The sequence below is a fragment of the Bombina bombina genome, chromosome 1 (genome assembly GCF_027579735.1).
Source record: "Bombina bombina isolate aBomBom1 chromosome 1, aBomBom1.pri, whole genome shotgun sequence".
Classification (NCBI taxonomy): Eukaryota; Metazoa; Chordata; class Amphibia; order Anura; family Bombinatoridae; genus Bombina; species Bombina bombina.
In genome coordinates, this window is record NC_069499.1 from 1,338,956,378 (window position 1) to 1,338,976,062 (window position 19,685).

Below are 19,685 nucleotides of genomic sequence, written 5' to 3' on the forward strand. Positions count from 1 at the left end.
GCATGAGTGTTTAAGACTGAAATGTTTGGAGAGCGCGAATGGCGCCCTTCTAAGAGGCTGCGTACATGTTTTTGTAACTTTGACTGAGCACACATTTGTATCCTCCTTCCCCGCTCTTAGAAATGCTTAACTGAGTGGTAAGGAGTGGAAACTGCTCGACTATGCCAGTGTAGATCGACAGGTAAGTGATGATTAAGAAACTTCTATGGGAAGGGAACACCTTCTAATTGAGTAGTCGGAATGAGGGAGAGGAATCAAGCTTCCATTCTGTGCCGATTTTGGCCACGCCTCCTTCAAATTTTCGGAGCGGCACCATGTCTGTGTATTAATTTTTTAACCCGCCTCGTTTGTCCGGCATGGAGTTATTGATTAGTTCCGTATCCTTGATTAAGGTTCTGTCGGATGTGGTATATATCGCACTGTGAATATAGCCATAGGGGTTGTTCCTTTTGCCTTTGCGGCATTGAGAATTGTTGCTAGAAATATACTGTACAAAATATGTTTATACTCGGTGCTAATGCCTCTATTTTATAAAATAAAGGTTCTAGTTATAGAGAACAGCACTCTCCTTTTATATCCAAGAGCCTAATTTCTTACGCAGGGATTTATTTGCTGATCAGTGCTCTATTGATAAGATAAAATTCTTGCTGGATGAGAAATGTTTTTCTCCTATTCACTGTGTATTTCTGTTCATATATATATATATATTATTTTGAAATTTTGTAGAAATGAAAATTTGAAAGAAAGTGGATAGTAGGCCGTGTTGTCTCCTTCTCCAAGCTTCGCTTAGGGGTTTATACCAGCGTTTAGGATGCTCTGCATTCTTTTTCCTTGGGTTTGGTCCTCTGCTACTCCGGAGGAGGTTATGGAGACTAGCCTTAGTTTTGTTCACTCCTTGGGTGATCTTGTCCTCAAAGTTTTTTTCTGGGCGTTATTTTATCACCTTAGTGGGCTATAGGCCACTTGTGCGACTGTCATACTTTAGCTCCCTTTGGAGTGTCATCTTCCCTTTTGGGTTGGGATTTCAGAGTGTGTCTTGTTCCCATTTTCCGGGTTAGTCCCGTTATGTTCCCTGGGGGGTTTGCTCTAACGATCTGGGACTCAGGCCTATAGTTTTTACTCAGGCCTATAGTTTTTGTTGTGGTTCTTCCGGATATCCGGAAGACTTACGATCCTGTAGCTGGTTCGGTGCGATCCAGTTTTTCCAGGGAACACAGGCTATGACATTCAGTCTAGAAGGCTTGGCTAGGATTTCTGTGTCCTTTTATCTGAGGTGTGCTCTACTTCTTTTTTGGGTCAATTCCTCGATGTTCCTCTGACGTCTAGATGATGTCATTTGGGTTTGTTTCCTCAGCCTATAGTTTCATGTCTTATGAGCTTGTGCGCTGTTCCTTCCGTACTCTTCTTCACTTCGGGGGGGTCGTTTGTCCTCCTTATGAGGGTGGGGTTTCCTCTCTCTGGAGGTTGGCTGTTCTGTGTGCAGGTTGTTGGAACAGGAGTTTTTTTATCCTCTAGAGGAAAGCTTCCGCTCTCTAGGGTGATGATGTCTCCATGTTAGAGACTGTCATGGAGTGCCGTGCTGGGGCTTCTGAGGCTCTTCTATTGTATTTTCTCTGTTCCTCTCCTATGGATTCTCTTGGACTTCTTGGGTTGGCACCTGAGCTCCGTTGGGTGGCTGAGTCCATCTTTTTCCGTCCTCTTTTTGGGGACTGGTGTTTAGGTTTATTTCTGTTCCCCTGTCCTTCAGACCTGACAGCCAGCTTTAATGGCCTGTGGGTTACTTGGCTGCATAGCAAGCGGAAGGTTGCAGTTTGAAATCAGTCACAACCATTTGCACTTTATCTGTGTGTTGGCAGATTTTTACCAATACTCTATGTTCACCTTTGGTCCTTGTAGTACGGTGTGCCTTTTTGAGGTTCCTTTGGTCCTCCATGTTCAGGATATGGAGTAGGGCTGGTGGATTTTTGGTTACTCCTGAGCTGCGTTCTCTGCTTAGTGGATGTTTTGCTGTCTGTGGTAGGGTTTTCTTTGCTTACCTGATAATTTTCTTTTCTTCAGATGGAAAGAGTCCACAGCTCCCCGCCCGTTTTTTTTCTGGGGGGCGTTTGTTATTTTCTTCTGGCACCTTTTCACCCTGGTATTTCTTCTACTGTTCCTTGTTCCTCGGCAGAATGACTGGGGGATGAGGTAAGTGGGAGGAGTATTTAAGTCTTTGGCTGGGGTGTCTTTGCCGCCTCCTGGTGGCCAGGTTCTTATTTTCCAAAAGTAATGAATGCAGCTGTGGACTCATTCCATCTGAAGAAAAGAAAATGATCAGGTAAGCATAATTTGTTTTTTCATCTACGAGGTTTCAACTTACTCTGTTGCGCAAATAGCGTAAGTTGCTTGTAACGCATGCGCATTTCAGTAAGATGACAGCGTTCTGAGCACAGGAGCGTGCAGATAGACTTTTTTACATGGGGCGCTTGGTGAGGCTCTGATTGGCTAGAATACATGCCACTCAAAGAAGGAACTTCAAAAATCTTAGAGAGGCTGAATTCAATACAGTGAAGTAGCAGGAATAAAAGTAAAATTATTCAGTTTGCTTATGAATTGATTAATAAAAAAGCATATCGATATGCTAGTTAGGATAAGACCTTTACAAATATGTGGAGCAATTTGGCTGAATTTACCATCACTTTAACATTTTGGAGTTGAGAGCGTTTTATGCCTCAGTTGTCCTTAGCTTGATTCCAGTCAGACAATACCTCTCCAATGGTTTACATTAGCCACAAGGGAGGAACTCTGAGTTCCTTAGTCATGTTGGAGGTGAATTGGATTGTTCGTTAGGCGAAAGCTCTCATTTGTTGTGTTTTTTTCTCTTGTAAGGTGTATCCAGTCCACGGGTTCATCCATTACTTGTGGGATATTCTCCTTCCCAACAGGAAGCTGCAAGAGGATCACCCACAGCAGAGCTGTCTATATAGCTCCTCCCCTAACTGCCACCTCCCAGTCATTCTCTTGCAGCTCTCGACAAGGGAAGCAGCTAGAGAGATGTGGTGCATTAATGTAGTTTATCTTCAATGAAAAGTTTATTTTCAAATGGTACCGGAGTTGTACTATTTTAGCCTCAGGCAGAAAGTTGAAGAAGAGTATGCCTGTGGTCTTTGATGATCTTAGCAGGTTGTAACTAAGATCCATTGCTGTTCTCACACATAACTGAAGAGATGGGTATCTTCAGCTGGGGAAATAGCGTGCAGGGTCTCCTGCTCTGAGGTATGTGCAGTTTTAAATTTTTCTAGAGAGATAAGCTAGAAAATGCTGACAGTGCCTGATTTATTTAAGGTAAGCCTGATTAGTGATTTAATAACGACTGGTATCATGCTTGCTGTAAAGGGTAATATTTTTATTATTTACTCACATTACTGAATAGATATAACGTTTGCTTGAGGTGTATAAACGTTTATTTCATATTGGTGATAAAACTTTATTCTGGGGCCCAGTTTTTCCACATGGCTGACTAGATTTTGCCTAGGGATAGTTTTTTAAGGCCCTCTCACTGTGAGTACAGGTTGGGAGGGGCCTATTTTCCATTAGTTTTTGCAGCTTGAGACATCGAGCTTCCCTGAAGGAGTCCCCTGAACATTTAGGACCTCTCTAAAGGGTTTTTGTGCCTTCCAAAGTCGTCGTATGGGCAGGTAGGGCCACAGTAGAGCTGTGGCAGTTTGTTGTGACTGTTTAAAAACGTTTATATCGTTTTTTTGATCCGGTTTTGAAACTAAGGGGTTAATCATCCATTTGCAAGTGGGTGCAATGCTCTTTCAGCCTATTATACACACTGTAAAAATTTCTTAAGATTTACTGCTTTTTTCACTGTTTTAGCAGTTTCTGTGATTGTTTTTTTCTCTTAAAGGCACAGTACCGTTTTTATTTTTTGCTTGTTCAGTTATTAAAGTGTTTTCCAAGCTTGCTGGTCTCATTACTAGTCTGTTTAAACATGTCTGACATAGAGGAAACTCATTGTTCATTATGTTTAGAAGCCATTGTGGAACCCCCTCTTAGAATGTGTACCAAATGCACTGATTTTACTATAGATTACAAAGACCATATTCTGGCTTTAAAAAATTTATCACCAGAAGAAATTGACAAGGAGGAAGTTATGCCGTCTAACTCTCCCCACATGTCAGATCCTATAAATCCCGCTCAGGGGACGCCAAGTACATCTAGCGCGCCCATTGCGTATACCTTGCAAGACATGGTGGCAGTTATGAATCATACCCTTACAGAGGTATTATCTAAACTGCCAGGATTGCAAGGAAAGCGAGACAGCTCTGGGACTAGAATAAATACAGAGCTCTCTGACGCTTTAGTAGCTATCTCTGATACACCCTCACAATATAATGAAGCTGAAGCAGGGGAGCTTCAATCTGTGGGTGATTTTTCCGATTCAGGGAAGATACTTCAATCTGATTCTGATATGTCTACATTTAAATTTAAGCTTGAACACCTCCGCGTATTGCTCAGGAAGGTTTTAGCAACTCTGGACGACTGTGACACTATTGTAGTCCCAGAGAAATTATGTAGATTGGATAAATACTATACAGTACCTACTTACACTGATGTTTTTCCAATCCCTAAAAGGTTTTCTGAAAATATTACTAAGTAATGGGATAGACCAAGTGTACCGTTCTCTCCCCCTCCTGTTTTTAAAAAGATGTTTCCTATAGACGCCACTACACGGGACTTATGGCAGACGGTCCCTAAGGTGGAGGGAGCAGTTTCTACTCTAGCTAAGCATACCACTATCCCTGTCGAGGACAGTTGTGCTTTTCTAGATCCAATGGATAAAAAATTAGAGGGTTACCTTAAGAAAATTTTTATTCAACAAGGTTTTATTCTCCAGCCTCTTGCATGCATTGCCCCAGTCACTGCTGCCGCGGATTTCTGGTTTGAGTCCTCTCAGAGGGGGCTCTACAGGTTGAAACCCCGTTGGAAGATATTATTGACAAGCTTAGGGACCTTAAGCTAGCCAATTCATTTGTTTCTGACACCGTTGTTCATTTAACCAAGCTAACGGCTAAAGATTCAGGTTTTGCTATTCAGGCGCGTAGGGCGCTATGGCTTAAATCCTGGTCAGCTGATGTGACTTCAAAGACTAAACTTCTCAACATTCCCTTCAAAGGACAGATCCTATTCGGGCCCGGACTGAAGGAGATAATTTCTGACATCACTGGAGGAAAAGGTCACGCCCTTCCTCAAGACAGGTCCAACAAATTAAGGACCAAACAGTCTAGTTTTCGGCCCTTTCGAAACTTCAAGAGTGGCGCAGCTTCAACTTCCTCTAACACAAGAGGGAACTTTTGCCCAGTCTAAGCCAGTCTGGAGACCTAACCAGGCTTGGAACAAGGGGAAACAGGCCAAGAAGCGTGCTGCTGCCTCTAAGACAGCATGAAGGAGCAGCCCCTGATCCGGAAACGGATCTAGTAGGGGGCAGACTCTCTCTCTTCGCCCAGGCTTGGGCAAGAGATGTCCAGGATCCCTGGGCATTGGAAATTGTGTCCAAGGGTTATCTTCTGGAATTCAAAACCTCTCCCCCAAAAGGGAGATTTCATCTCTCACTTTTATCTGCAAACCAGATAAAGAGAGAAACATTCTTACATTGTGTTCAAGACCTCCTAGTTATGGGAGTGATCCACCCAGTTCCGCAGGAGGAACAGGGATAGGGCTTTTATTCAAATCGGTAGTTCCCAAGAAAGAGGGAACATTCAGACCAATCTTAGATCTCAAAATCTTAAACACATTTCTCAGAGTCCCATCCTTCAAGATGGAGACTATTCGAACCATTCTTCCTATGATCCAGGAGGGTCAATACAGGCACTACCAGTTTGTGGCTCTTCCCTTCGGGTTGGCCACAGCACCAAGAATCTTTACAAAGGTTCTAGGGTCCCTTCTAGTCCTAAGGCCGCGGGCTATAGCAGTAGCCCCTTACTCAGACGACATTCTGATACAGGCGTCGACTTTTCAAGTTGCCAGGTCTCACACGGACATTGTTCTGGCATTTCTGAGGTCGCATGGGTGGAAAGTGAACAAAGAAAAAAGTTCTCTATCCCTCTCACAAGAGTTTCCTTCCTTGGAACTCTGATAGATTCTGTAGAAATTAAGATTTACCTGACAGAGGCCAGGTTGTCAAAACTTCTAAATTCCTGCCGTGTTCTTTATTCTACTTCTCACCCTTCAGTGGCTCAGTGTATGGAAGTAATCAGCTTAATAGTAGCGGCAATGGACATAGTGCCGTTTGCCCGCCTACATCTCAGACCGCTGCAACTCTGCATGCTCAGTCAGTGGAATGGGGATTACAGATTTGTCCCCTCTACTAAATCTGGAACAAGAGACCAGGGATTCTCTTCTCTGTTGGTTATCTCGGGTCCATCTGTCCAAGGGTATGACCTTCTGCAGGCCAGATTGGACAATAGTAACGACAGATGCCAGCCTTCTTGGCTGGGGTGCAGTCTGGAACTCCCTGAAGGCTCAGGGCTTGTGGACTCATGAGGAGACACTCCTTCCGATAAACATTCTGGAACTAAGAGCGATATTCAATGCTCTTCAGGCTTGGCCTCAGCTAGCTGCGGTCAGGTTCATCAGATTTCAGTCGGACAACCTCACAACTGTAGCTTACATCAACCATCAAGGGGGAACAAGGAGTTCCCTAGCAATGTTGGAGGTTTCAAAAATAATTCTATGGGCAGAGGTTCACTCTTGCCATCTATCAACTATCGATATCCCAGGAGTAGAGAACTGGGAGGCGGATTTTCTAAGTCGGCAGACTTTTCATCCGGGGGAGTGGGAACTCCATCCGGAGGTGTTTGCACAGTTGATTCAACTTTGGGGCAAACCAGAACTGGATCTCATGGCGTCTCGTCAGAACGCCAAGCTTCCTTGTTATGGGTTCAGGTCAAGGGATCCCAAGGCAGCGCTGATAGATGCTCTAGCAGCGCCTTGGTCTTTCAACCTGGCTTATGTGTTAACACCGTTTCCTCTGCTCCCTCGTCTGATTGCCAAGATCAAGCAGGAGAGAGCTTCAGTGATTTTGATAGCTCCTGCGTGGCCACGCAGGACTTGGTACGCAGATCTGGTGGACATGTCATCCTTTCCACCTTGGACTCTGCCGCTGAGGCAGGACCTTCTACTTCAAGGTCCCTTCAAACATCCAAATCTAATTTCTCTGCGTCTGACTAATTGGAGATTGAATGCTTGATTTTGTCAAAACGTGGTTTTTCCGAGTCTGTCATTGATACCTTAATTCAGGCTTGAAAGCCTGTCACCAGGAAAATCTATCATAGGATATGGTGTAAATATCTTCATTGGTGTGAATCCAAGGGTTACTCATGGAGTAAAGTCAGGATTCCAAGGATATTGTCTTTTCTCCAAGAAGGATTGGAGAAGGGATTGTTAGCTAGTTCCTAAAAGGGACAGATTTCTGCTCTGTCTATTCTTTTGCACAAGCGTCTGGCGGATGTTCCAGACGTTCAGGCGTTTTGTCGGGCTTTAGTTAGAATCAAGCCTGTGTTTAAACCTGTTGCTCCTCCATGGAGTTTAAATTTAGTTCTTAAAGTTCTTCAAGGGGTTCCGTTTGAACCTCTGCATTCCATAGATATCAAGCTTTTATCTTGGAAAGTTCTGTTCTTGGTAGCTATCTCTTCTGCTCGAAGAATTTCAGAGTTATTTGCCTTGCAGTGTGATTCCCCTTATCTGATCTTCCATGCAGATAAGGTAGTTTTTTTTACCAAACCTGGGTTTCTTCCTAAGGTGGTATCCAATAAGAATATCAATCAAGAGATTGTTGTTCCGTCACTGTGTCCTAATCCTCCTTCAAAGAAAGAACGTCTATTACACAATCTTGACGTGGTTCGTGCTTTAAAGTTTTATTTACAAGCTACTAAAGATTTTTGTCAAACATCTGCATTGTTTGTTGTCTACTCTGGACAGAGGAAAGGCCAAAAGGCTTCAGCAACTTCTCTTTCTTTTTGGCCAGCAGCCTCCTGTAAGAATTACAGCTCATTCCACTAGAGCGGTGGCTTCCACATGGGCTTTTAAAAATGAGGCTTCTGTTGAACAGATTTGTAAGGCGGCGACTTGGTCTTCGCTTCATACTTTTTCTAAATTCTACAAATTTGATACTTTTGCTTCTTCAGAGGCTATTTTTGGGAGAAAGGTCTTACAGGCAGTGGTGCCTTCCGTTTAAGCGCCTGCCTTGTCCCTCCCTTCATCCGTGTCCTATAGCTTTGGTATTGGTATCCCACAAGTAATGGATGAATCTGTGGACTGGATACACCTTACAAGAGAAATAAATTTATCAGGTAAGCATAAATTTTGTTTTTTGTCATCCACTTTCCAGGAGTGGACAACTGGGTAGCATCATGGGGAGTTGGAACTCTCCAGAGGTGTCCTCCAACTTAACCCTCAAATGGGGGTGTTGGAGTTGGCTCTGATGACGTCTTGGCAGATTGCCTAGTGGTAGAGGTATGGGGTGCGAGATCCTCATGTCACTTTGATGGATGCTCTGACTGTTCCTCTGTGTTCAGTCTGACATGCCTGTTCCTCTGGTTGTCCTCCTTCCTAAGTCATTGCTTGTATCAATCAGGAGAGAGCGTCTGATCTATTTTTCCATGCGTGGCCTTTGCAGGACCTGATATGCAGACCTAGAGGAGATGTCATCTCTTCTGCCTTGGAGTCTGCCTCTGAGTAGGGACCTTTTCTCCAACATTGGTGTGTCCGGTCCATGGCTTCATCCTTACTTGTGGGAAATAACTCTTCCCCAACAGGAAATGGCAAAGAGTCCCAGCAAAAGCTGTCCATATAGTCCCTCCTAGGCTCCGCCCACCCCAGTCATTCTCTTTGCCGTTGCACAGGCAACATCTCCACGGAGATGGTTAAGAGTATGTGGTGTTTAGTTGTAGTTTTTTATTCTACTATCAAGAGTTTGTTATTTTAAAATAGTGCTGGTATGTGCTATTTACTTTGAAACAGAAAAAGATGAAGAGTTCTGTTTGTGAGAGGAAGATGATTTTAGCAGCAGTAACTAAAATCGTTTGCTGTTTCCACATAGGACTGTTGAGATGAAGTAACTTCAGTTGGGGGAAACAGTTAGCAGACTTTTCTGCTTAAGGTATGACTAGCCATATTTCTAACAAGACTGTGTAATGCTGGAAGGCTGTCATTTCCCCTCATGGGGACCGGTAAGCCATTTTCTTAGTCTCAAACAGAATAAAGGGCTTAATATGGGCTATAAAACTGGTAGACACTTTTATGGGCAAAATCGATTGCATTATTTGAGCATTTTATACATGTTTATGTTTGAAATTCACACTTATAAGCTTGGGGAACGTTTTTTAACGTCAGACACTGAGTTAGACACCTTTCCAGTCAGGAAGGGCCTTCCCAGTTGTAGGCTGAGCCTCATTTTCGCGCCATTACTGCGCAGTTACTTTTGAGAGCAAGACATGCAGATGCATGTGTGTGGATCTGAAAGTAGTTGGAAAGGTTCCTAGAAGGCTTCATTTGGTATCGTATTCCCCCCTGGGTTTGGTAAAGTCGCAGCAAAGGCTGTAGCTGGGACTGTAGAGGGGTTAAAACTGTAACTGAAATTTGGTGTGCAATACTTTAAATGCTTTAAGACACTGTGGTGAAAATTTGGTAAATTTTGAACAATTCCTTCATACTTTTTCACATATTCAGTAATAAAGTGTGCACTGTTTAAAATTTAAAGAGACAGTAACGTTTTTGTTTTAAAACGGTTTTTGTGCTTTATTGACAAGTTTAAGCCTGTTTAACATGTCTGTGCCTTCGGATAAGCTATGTTCTATATGTATGAAAGCCAATGTGTCTCCCCATTTAAATTTATGTGATAATTGTGCCATAGCGTCCAAACAAAGTAAGGACAGTACTGCCACAGATAGTAAAATTGCCCAAGATGATTCATCAGATGAAGGGAGTAGACATAGTTCTACATCATCTCCTTCTGTGTCTATGCCAGTTTTGCCCACGCAGGAGACCCCTAGTACTTCTAGCGCGCCAATGCTTATTACTATGCAACAATTGACGGCAGTAATGGATAACTCCATAGCAAATATTTTATCCAAAATGCCTGCATATCAGAGAAAGCGCGATTGCTCTGTTTTAAACACTGAAGAGCAGGAGGGCGCTGATAATTGCTCTGTCATACCCTCACACCAATCTGAAGGGGCCATGAGGGAGGTTTTGTCAGATGGGGAAATTTCAGATTCAGAAAAAATTTCTCAACAGGCTGAACCTGATGTTGTGACATTTAAATTTAAATTAGAGCATCTCCGCGCACTGCTTAAGGAGGTGTTATCTACTCTGGATGATTGTGACAACCTGGTCATTCCCGAAAAATTATGCAACATGGACAAGTTCCTAGAGGTTCCGGTGCACCCCGACGCTTTTCCTATACCCAAGCGGGTGGCGGACATAGTGAATAAGTGGGAGAAGCCCGGCATACCTTTTGTCCCCCCTCCTATATTTAAGAAATTATTTCCTATGGTCGACCCCAGAAAGGACTTATGGCAGACAGTCCCTAAGGTCGAGGGGGCAGTTTCTACTCTAAACAAACGCACTACCATTCCTATCGAGGATAATTGTGCTTTCAAAGATCCTATGGATAAAAAAATTGGAGGGTTTGCTTAAAAAGATTTTTGTACAGCAAGGTTACCTCCTGCAACCCATTTCGTGCATTGTTCCTGTCACTTCAGCAGCGTGGTTCTGGTTCGAGGAACTAGAAAAGTCGCTCAGTAGAGAGACTCCGTATGAGGAGGTTATGGACAGAGTTCACGCACTCAAGTTGGCTAATTCTTTTATTTTAGATGCCGCTTTGCAATTAGCTAGATTAGCGGCGAAAAATTCAGGGTTTGCAATTGTGGCGCGCAGAGCGCTTTGGCTAAAGTCTTGGTCAGCGGATGTATCTTCCAAGACAAAATTGCTTAATATCCCCTTCAAGGGTAAAACTCTCTTTGGGCCAGAATTGAAAGAGATTATCTCAGACATCACTGGGGGAAAGGGCCACGCCCTCCCACAAGATAGGCCTTTCAAAGCCAAGAATAAGTCTAATTTTCGTTCCTTTCGCAATTTCTGGAATGGACCGGCCTCTAATTCTGCATCCTCTAAACAAGAGGGTAATGCTTCACAAACCAAACCAGCCTGGAAACCGATGCAAGGCTGGAACAAGGGTAAGCAGGCCAAGAAGCCTGCTGCTGCTAACAAAACAGCATGAAGGAGTAGCCCCCGATCCGGGACCGGATCTAGTAGGGGGCAGACTCTCTCTCTTTGCTCAGGCTTGAGCAAGAGATGTTCAGGATCCCTGGGCACTAGAAATAGTCTCTCAGGGTTATCTTCTGGAATTCAAGGAACTACCCCCAAGGGGAAGGTTCCACATGTCTCACTTATCCTCAAACCAAATAAAGAGACAGGCATTCTTACATTGTGTAGAAGACCTGTTAAAAATGGGAGTGATACACCCAGTTCCAACGGCGGAACAGGGAATGGGATTTTACTCAAATCTGTTTGTAGTTCCCAAAAAAGAGGGAACTTTCAGACCAATTCTGGATTTAAAGATCCTAAACAAATTTCTCAGGGTTCCATCGTTCAAAATGGAGACCATTCGAACGATTCTACCTACAATTCAGGAAGGTCAATTTATGACTACCGTGGATCTAAAGGATGCGTATCTACATATTCCTATCCACAAGGATCATCATCAGTTCCTAAGGTTCGCATTTCTGGACAAACATTACCAGTTTGTGGCCCTCCCATTCGGGTTAGCCACTGCTCCAAGGATTTTCACAAAGGTACTCGAGTCCCTTCTAGCGGTTCTAAGACCAAGGGGCATTGCAGTAGTACCTTACTTGGACGACATTCTGATACAAGTGTCGTCTCTCTCAAAGGCAAAGGCTCATACAGACATCGTTCTGGCCTTTCTCAGATCTCACGGATGGAAGGTGAACATAGAAAAAAGTTCCCTGTCTCCGTCGACAAGAGTTCCTTTCTTGGGAACAATAATAGATTCTTTAGAAATGAGGATTTTCCTGACAGAAGTCAGAAAGTCAAAACTTCTAAACGCTTGTCAAGTTCTTCATTCTATTCCACGTCCTTCCGTAGCTCAGTGCATGGAAATAGTAGGGTTGATGGTTGCAGCAATGGACATAGTTCCTTTTGTGCGAATTCATCTAAGACCATTACAACTGTGCATGCTGAAACAGTGGAATGGGGACTATACAGACTTGTCTCCAGTGATTCAAGTAGATCAGAAGACCAGAGATTCACTCCGTTGGTGGCTAACCCTGGACCACCTGTCCCAGGAAATGAGCTTCCGCAGACCAGAGTGGGTCATCGTCACAAACGACGCCAGTCTAGCAGGCTGGGGCGCGGTCTGGGAATCCCTGAAAGCTCAGGGACTATGGTCTCGGGAAGAGTATCTTCTCCCGATAAACATTCTGGAACTGAGAGCGATATTCAATTCTCTCAGGGCTTGGCCTCAACTAGCAAAGGCCAGATTTATAAGATTCCAATCAGGCAACATGTCGACTGTTGCTTATATCAATCATCAGGGGGGAACAAGGAGTTCCCTGGCGATGAGAGAAGTGACCAATATAATAGAATGGGCGGAGGATCACTCCTGCCACCTATCTGCGATCCACATCCCAGGAGTGGAAAACTGGGAGGCGGATTATCTGAGTCGTCAGACATTCCATCCGGAGGAGTGGGAACTTCACCCGGAGATCTTTGCCCAATTAACTCAATTATGGGGCATTCCAGACATGGATCTGATGGCGTCTCGTCAGAACTTCAAGGTTCCTTGCTACGGGTCCAGATCCAGGGATCCCAAGGCGACTCTAGTGGATGCACTAGTAGCGCCTTGGACCTTCAACCTAGCTTATGTGTTTCCACCGTTTCCTCTCATTCCCAGGCTGGTAGCCAGGATCAAGCAGGAGAGGGCCTCGGTGATCTTGATAGCTCCTGCGTGGCCACGCAGGACTTGGTATGCAGACCTGGTGAATATGTCATCGGCTCCACCATGGAAGCTACCTTTGAGACAGGACCTTCTTGTACAGGGTCCATTCGAACATCCAAATCTGGTCTCCCTCCAGCTGACGGCTTGGAAATTGAACGCTTGATTCTATCAAAGCGTGGGTTTTCAGATTCTGTGATAGATACTCTGGTTCAAGCCAGAAAACCGGTAACTAGAAAAATTTACCATAAAATATGGAAAAGATATATCTGCTGGTGTGAATCCAAGGGATTGAGATCGATAGGGGGTGGAGGTGAGCGCCAAAGTAGGCTGAGGAAGGGAAAGGGGGACAACTGTAGCCCACAATGTGGGTCCTCCTACTAGTAGTTATGGAGTGAATGTACAAAAGATATATGCTAAAATGGGTATACAAGTTAAAAATGTATATCAATATTTATTCCACACAATCGGTTAAAAATATCAGTGATCTTCTAAAACATACAGTCAAAAAGATATATTACACATTCATAAATAATCATGGATCCATGTACAATAACGAAATGTGGAAAATGACATAAAATCTGAAAAAATAATAAAAATAAAAATAAAAGTAAAAATGACCTGGTGCACCTAAAAACGTCTGACAATGAATGACCTGATAGGCCAAGTGTCTTAGTATGGGTGGTACTCTATGGTACAATCCGGATATTGATGAGTGTTCTTATGATTGTATTTATCCAAACAGATAATGGTGTGAAAAAAAGGAAAAGTGTCTATATTATATATCCGATTCAGAAAAATTCCAAAATAGTGTGTATCCTGTGATCCCAAATGTGAAGAAAATATAAGTAACTTTGCAAAAAATGTGGAAATCCTCAAATTGGTGAAACAAAAAGAAATTAGTCTTTCAAAAGTTAATCAATAAGTGTCCAAAATGATATAGTGGATTCTGTGCAGTGAAGTTGTCTCCCAGTTGGATACAATAAAACAAAATAAAACTGTGCAAAAACCTGCAAAGAAAACAAACAATACTATAATATATATAAACTGTTCAGTGGATATATCAGTATTATGCTTACTCAAATCATTCGACGCGTTTCGGCCATATCCTCCTGGCCTTTATCAAGACTAACATTGTGAGTAAGCTAAGGCAATTTATAAGAGCTGTAATTGATGTTTGGGCGCCAAAACCTAATAGGCCACGCCCCTTCCTGTTAAGTGCATTATGGGTATGGGCAAAATGTTTCGATTTAAATCGTGCTATTAAGAAAAAAAATTATTTTAACTACTTACTGTTACTGTTTTCTCAGGGTCAATTCTGTCTGGGCTATTGCTTTTACATATAAGCCCTTGGTTAGCATCTTTAAGGTTGATTAGATTGATATCGACCTACACTTCCGGTTTCGCTAATGTTTACTGTGTTGACTTCCGGTTTCCCTTCTGTATACTAATTATGGCTTATGTCCTATGAGTGAATTTTAGTGTCTTGCTTGAAATGACTCTCTATTTGTTTATTAAACATGATCCCCTTTTGTTTATTTATAGATAAATTAGAAGCTTCCGATTTATGTTTCTGTTATCTCTATATGTTAGTATCATAGGTGCAACTTTCACTTCCGGTATCGCTGTTTTATAGCACTTCCGGTTTATCTTTCACTTCCGGTATCGCTGTTTTATAGCACTTCCGGTTTGTGTTGTTTTGTATTTTCGCTGCTTATGAGTGTTGATCATTCTAACCTTAAACCATGACACATTGTGTAATGTCAAGTTTCCACTCTAACTGTGCTTTGGCTAGTTAATGGGTATAGTGCATATAGCGTCCTTTCTTATTGCTCTTTGCACCAATTTTTCACTTCCGGTATCGTTGTCTAATACTTCCGGTTCCGGTGTTTATTGACGTAAAGTCATAGGGACCAGATTTAGCAATCTCAGCTGCCTTTAGATAATATCTGAATATAGTGGGTAACATGTTGGGTACATAAGTCAATAGTTTACCAGGATCGTGTGTGCATCTCACTGTAGTTAATGTGTTACAAGTGAATAATTAATGTACTTATATCACATCTTGATATATCTCGTATAATCTAATACAGACACATACTGATATGTTGAACAGTTCGAAAATATAATCCATTAAAAACAGTCTATAAAAAATACAATCTAATAAAAATACAATCTGATAAAAATCTAATAAAAATGCAATCTTATTAAAAACGTATTAAAAATACGATCCGTTAAAAGTAAAAACCAATATGTGGTGTATAAAACAGCATCTAATCAAAATCAAATTGATGGTTATACTAGTGAAGTCCAAACTTGCCATATATATAATGTTGGCTGAATTGTAATGGGTGCCTCCTAAAATCAAAGTGCCAGTTAGTGCAAATAGTAGCTCATAGCTCATGTCGAAACATGGTGTTAGATCATAATCAGACAGTTTCAGTCCCAATAGGATTGTGGACAAATACTTTAAAATAACTAATAACCCCAGATTCAATTAAAATCCTTTAAAAAAATTTTTTTTTTTTTATCTCTATAGCCGTAAATTTCTATATTACAAAAATCTCTATATTTAAAAACACTGTGTTTAAAAACACTGTCTTTAAAAACATTGTATATAGAAAGTCTAAAAAGCAAATTGGGCCATAAAATCTAGATCGGGCTATTATATGAGATGCTCCAAAAATGGGTGAAGGCTGAGAAGACAGTGGAGGCCTCTTATCTGATGTGCACATAAATGAGTTATCCAGATCTACAGTCTTACAGAGGAGAGTCTATGCTTACAGTGAGCCTACACTTATTGAATGGAGGTGATATGCGATTAGATGGAGAATAGGGGAGTGGGTGTCTCTACTAACCAATGGTTAAGCTTTATTTTGTGAGACTGAACAGGTGTGAGAGATCTTCTTTATTGTTTAGGCCCTTTGGATACAAGCTATTCAGGGTAAATATCCATTTGGACTCATGTAAAAGTAATTTATGTTCGTGGTTACCCCCTCTCCAATTTTTTCTCACTATCTCTATTCCACAGAACTTCATATCTCTGATGTTTCCTCCGTGCTTAGTTGTAAAGTGCTTGTATAGTGCTGTATCTACACTTTTTCTCTCTATACATAGTATATGCTCCCTCATTCTGTCTTTCAATTGCCTGGAAGTCTGTCCAACATATTGTAATTTACAAGGACATTCGATGAGATATATAACATTATGATCACCACATCTTATCAGATTGTGAATCATAAACTTTTCTCTAGTGTGCACAGATGAAGATGAGGTTGTTTTCCAGCCATTTCTGCACGCCTTACAATTCGGGCACGGGAAAAAACCTTTAATCTTCTTGTTGTATTGGCCTACCACTGTACCCATTTTTTGTTTAGGAACACTCGGGGCTAGTCTGTTCTTTAAATTGTTCGTTTTCCTGTAGATAAATTTCGGGTGTGGCATTAGAAGTTCTCCCAAAATGTCGTCGTCTTTTAAAAGTGGCCAGTGCTTTCTGTAGATCTTTTCTATGATGTGTTTGTTTTCACAGTATTCTGTGATAAAAGGGACATCTATATTGTCCTCAGATGTCACTGTCTTGTCTCTGGTTTTATATTTTAGGAGGGTTTTCCTATCAATGGCTTGGACTTCTTTGATTTTTTCTTCCAGTAGTGTCTCTTTATATCCTCTATCGAGGAATCTTTGTTTTAGTACCTGGGTTTGTTCTTCCCACTTAGTCGGATCTGAGCAGTTCTTTTTGAGCCTCAAGAGTTGCCCCTTCTCTTTATTGAATCCAAGGGATTCCTATGGAATAAGATCAAAATTCCTTAGATCCTTTCCTTTCTACAAGAAGGTTTGGATAAAGGATTATCAGCGAGTTCTCTAAAGGGACAGATCTCTGCTTTATCTGTCTTACTACACAAACGACTGGCAGCTGTGCCAGATGTTCAAGCATTTGTTCAGGCTCTGGTTAGGATCAAGCCTGTTTACAGACCTTTGACTCCTCCCTGGAGTTTAAATCTAGTTCTTTCAGTTCTACAAGGGGTTACGTTTGAACCTTTACATTCCATAGATATTAAGTTATCTTGGAAAGTTTTGTTTTTGGTTGCTATTTCTTCTGCTAGAAGAGTTTCTGAGTTATCTGCTTTGCAGTGTTCTCCGCCCTATCTGGTGTTCCATTCAGATAAGGTTGTTTTGCGTACTAAACCTGGTTTTCTTCCAAAGGTTGTTTCCAACAAAAATATTAACCAGGAGATAGTTGTACCTTCTTTGTGTCCGAATCCAGTTTCAAAGAAGGAATGTTTGTTACACAATTTAGACGTAGTCCGTGCTCTAAAATTCTATTTAGAAGCTACAAAAGAGTTCAGACAAACTTCTTCTCTGTTTGTCGTCTATTCTGGTAAAAGGAGAGGTCAAAAAGCGACTTCTACCTCTCTTTCCTTTTGGCTTAAAAGCATCATCCGATTGGCTTACGAGACTGCCGGACGGCAGCCTCCTGAAAGAATCACAGCTCACTCTACTAGGGCTGTGGCTTCCACATGGGCCTTCAAGAACGAGGCTTCTGTTGATCAGATATGTAAGGCAGCGACTTGGTCTTCACTGCACACTTTTGCCAAATTTTACAAATTTGATACTTTTGCTTCTTCGGAGGCTATTTTTGGGAGAAAGGTTTTGCAAGCCGTGGTGCCTTCTGTTTAGGTAACCTGATTTGCTCCCTCCCTTCATCCGTGTCCTAAAGTTTTGGTATTGGTTCCCACAAGTAAGGATGACGCCGTGGACCGGACACACCAATGTTGGAGAAAACAGAATTTATGCTTACCTGATAAATTACTTTCTCCAACGGTGTGTCCGGTCCACGGCCCGCCCTGGTTTTTTAATCAGGTTTGATGAATTATTTTCTCTAACTACAGTCACCACGGCACCCTATAGTTTCTCCTGTTTTTTCCTCCTGTCCGTCGGTCGAATGACTGGGGTGGGCGGAGCCTAGGAGGGACTATATGGACAGCTTTTGCTGGGACTCTTTGCCATTTCCTGTTGGGGAAGAGATATTTCCCACAAGTAAGGATGACGCCGTGGACCGGACACACCGTTGGAGAAAGTAATTTATCAGGTAAGCATAAATTCTGTTTTTTTTCAGGGTCCTTTATCTCATTTAAATTTTGTTTGCTGTCTATTTGGAGATGAACGTTTAGTCCTCTCTAAACTTTCTTTTTTTTCTGAGTCCGTTGTTGTGACCATGGTTCAGGCTTACAAGCCTGTTGCAGAGGATTTACCATAAGCTATGGCGTTAATATCTTTATTGGTGTAAATCCAGGGCTACTCTTGAAGTAGGATCAGGATTTTAGCCTTGGTCCTTTTTTACACGAAAGGGTCAGATTTCTCCATTTCTTTTTTGCTGCATAAGCATCTGGCGGACGTGCCAGATGTGCAATCTTTTTGTCAGGCCTAGGCAGGCCTGTGCTTTTAAATCTGTTGCTCCTACTGAGAGTGTTAACTTTGTTAAAGTTTTGCAGCAAGGTCATTTTGAGCCATTATGTTCCTTAGATATTAAGTAGTTATCTTGGAAGGTTTTTTATGTTTTTCTCTTCTGCTCGGAGTGTGTTGGAACTCTGTTTTGCAGTGTGGTTCGCCTTATCTTTTTCTTGCAGATGAGGCGGTTCTTTGTTCTAAATTAGGCTCCTTCCTAAAGTGGTTTCGGACAGAAAATTTAATCAGGAAATTAGTTTTTCCTTCTCTTCGTCATAGTTCTTCTTTTTGGAAGAACATTTGTTATTCAACTTGGAGGTTGTGCCTGCTTGAAATTTTATTTTCAGGCAACTAAGGTAGGGAGATGTGGTCTATTGGTTAGCTCCACCGCTCTTGAAGCAGGAGGGTTGTGGGTTTGAATTCAGGTAGAGCTCCTGTTTTCTCATTAGTGTTTTTTTTTTTTTGGGGGGGGGGGGGGGGTTCTACCCTCTGATTATTTCTCTCTGAAATGTTTAGGTGTGAAAGCTTCTGCTTCTTCTCCTTCTTTCTGATTGAGAAGTATTATGGTTTTGGTTATGAGACTGCTGGGCAGCAGTCTCCTGAGAGAATTACATCTATTTCCTCTAGGACTATCTCTTCTTTGTGGGTTTCAAAAATGAAACTTCTCTAACGGTTTTTCAAGGCTGCAACTTGGTTTTCTCTGCATGTCCTGTCCAAATTTTTGAATTTTGATTTTTTGCCTCGGCTGAGGTTCTTTAGGGGGAAAGGTTCTTCAAGCAGTGGTGCCTTCTGTTTAGGTTACCTGTCTTGTCCCTCTCATCTGTGTCCTCTAGCTTGGGTATTAGTTCCCAACATTAATTAAGATGATTCAGTGGACTCACCGTGTCATTAGAAAGAAAACAAAATTGATACATTTATTTCTTGACACGGTGAGTCCACGGCCCTCCCTGTTTTTTCAGACAGTGTATTTATGTTAACCTCAAGCACCTCTGCACCTGGCGTTACTTCTTTCTCTCCTTTCCTTTTGCCGAATGACACTGTGGTGCTCTTTTTCTCCTCCTACTGGCCAGGAGTGATATTCCCAACAGTAATTAAGATGATTCCGTGGACTCGCCGTGTCAAGAAAGAAAGAAATTTATCAGGTAAGCATAAATTTTGTTTTTCATTAGTATAATTTGACCATAGGGTGTAAGCTCTTCTGTATACTTTAACATGAAAGAAACAATCATGCCTGTACATC

At 42.0% G+C, this 19,685-nt stretch overlaps 1 protein-coding gene across 1 annotated transcript in view; it reads left to right on the forward strand.

Moving 5' to 3' along the window:
• Positions 1–19,685, forward strand: part of CNOT1 (CCR4-NOT transcription complex subunit 1) — a gene marked incomplete in the record, with an annotated part of 753,971 nt that overhangs the window by 675,489 nt on the left and 58,797 nt on the right.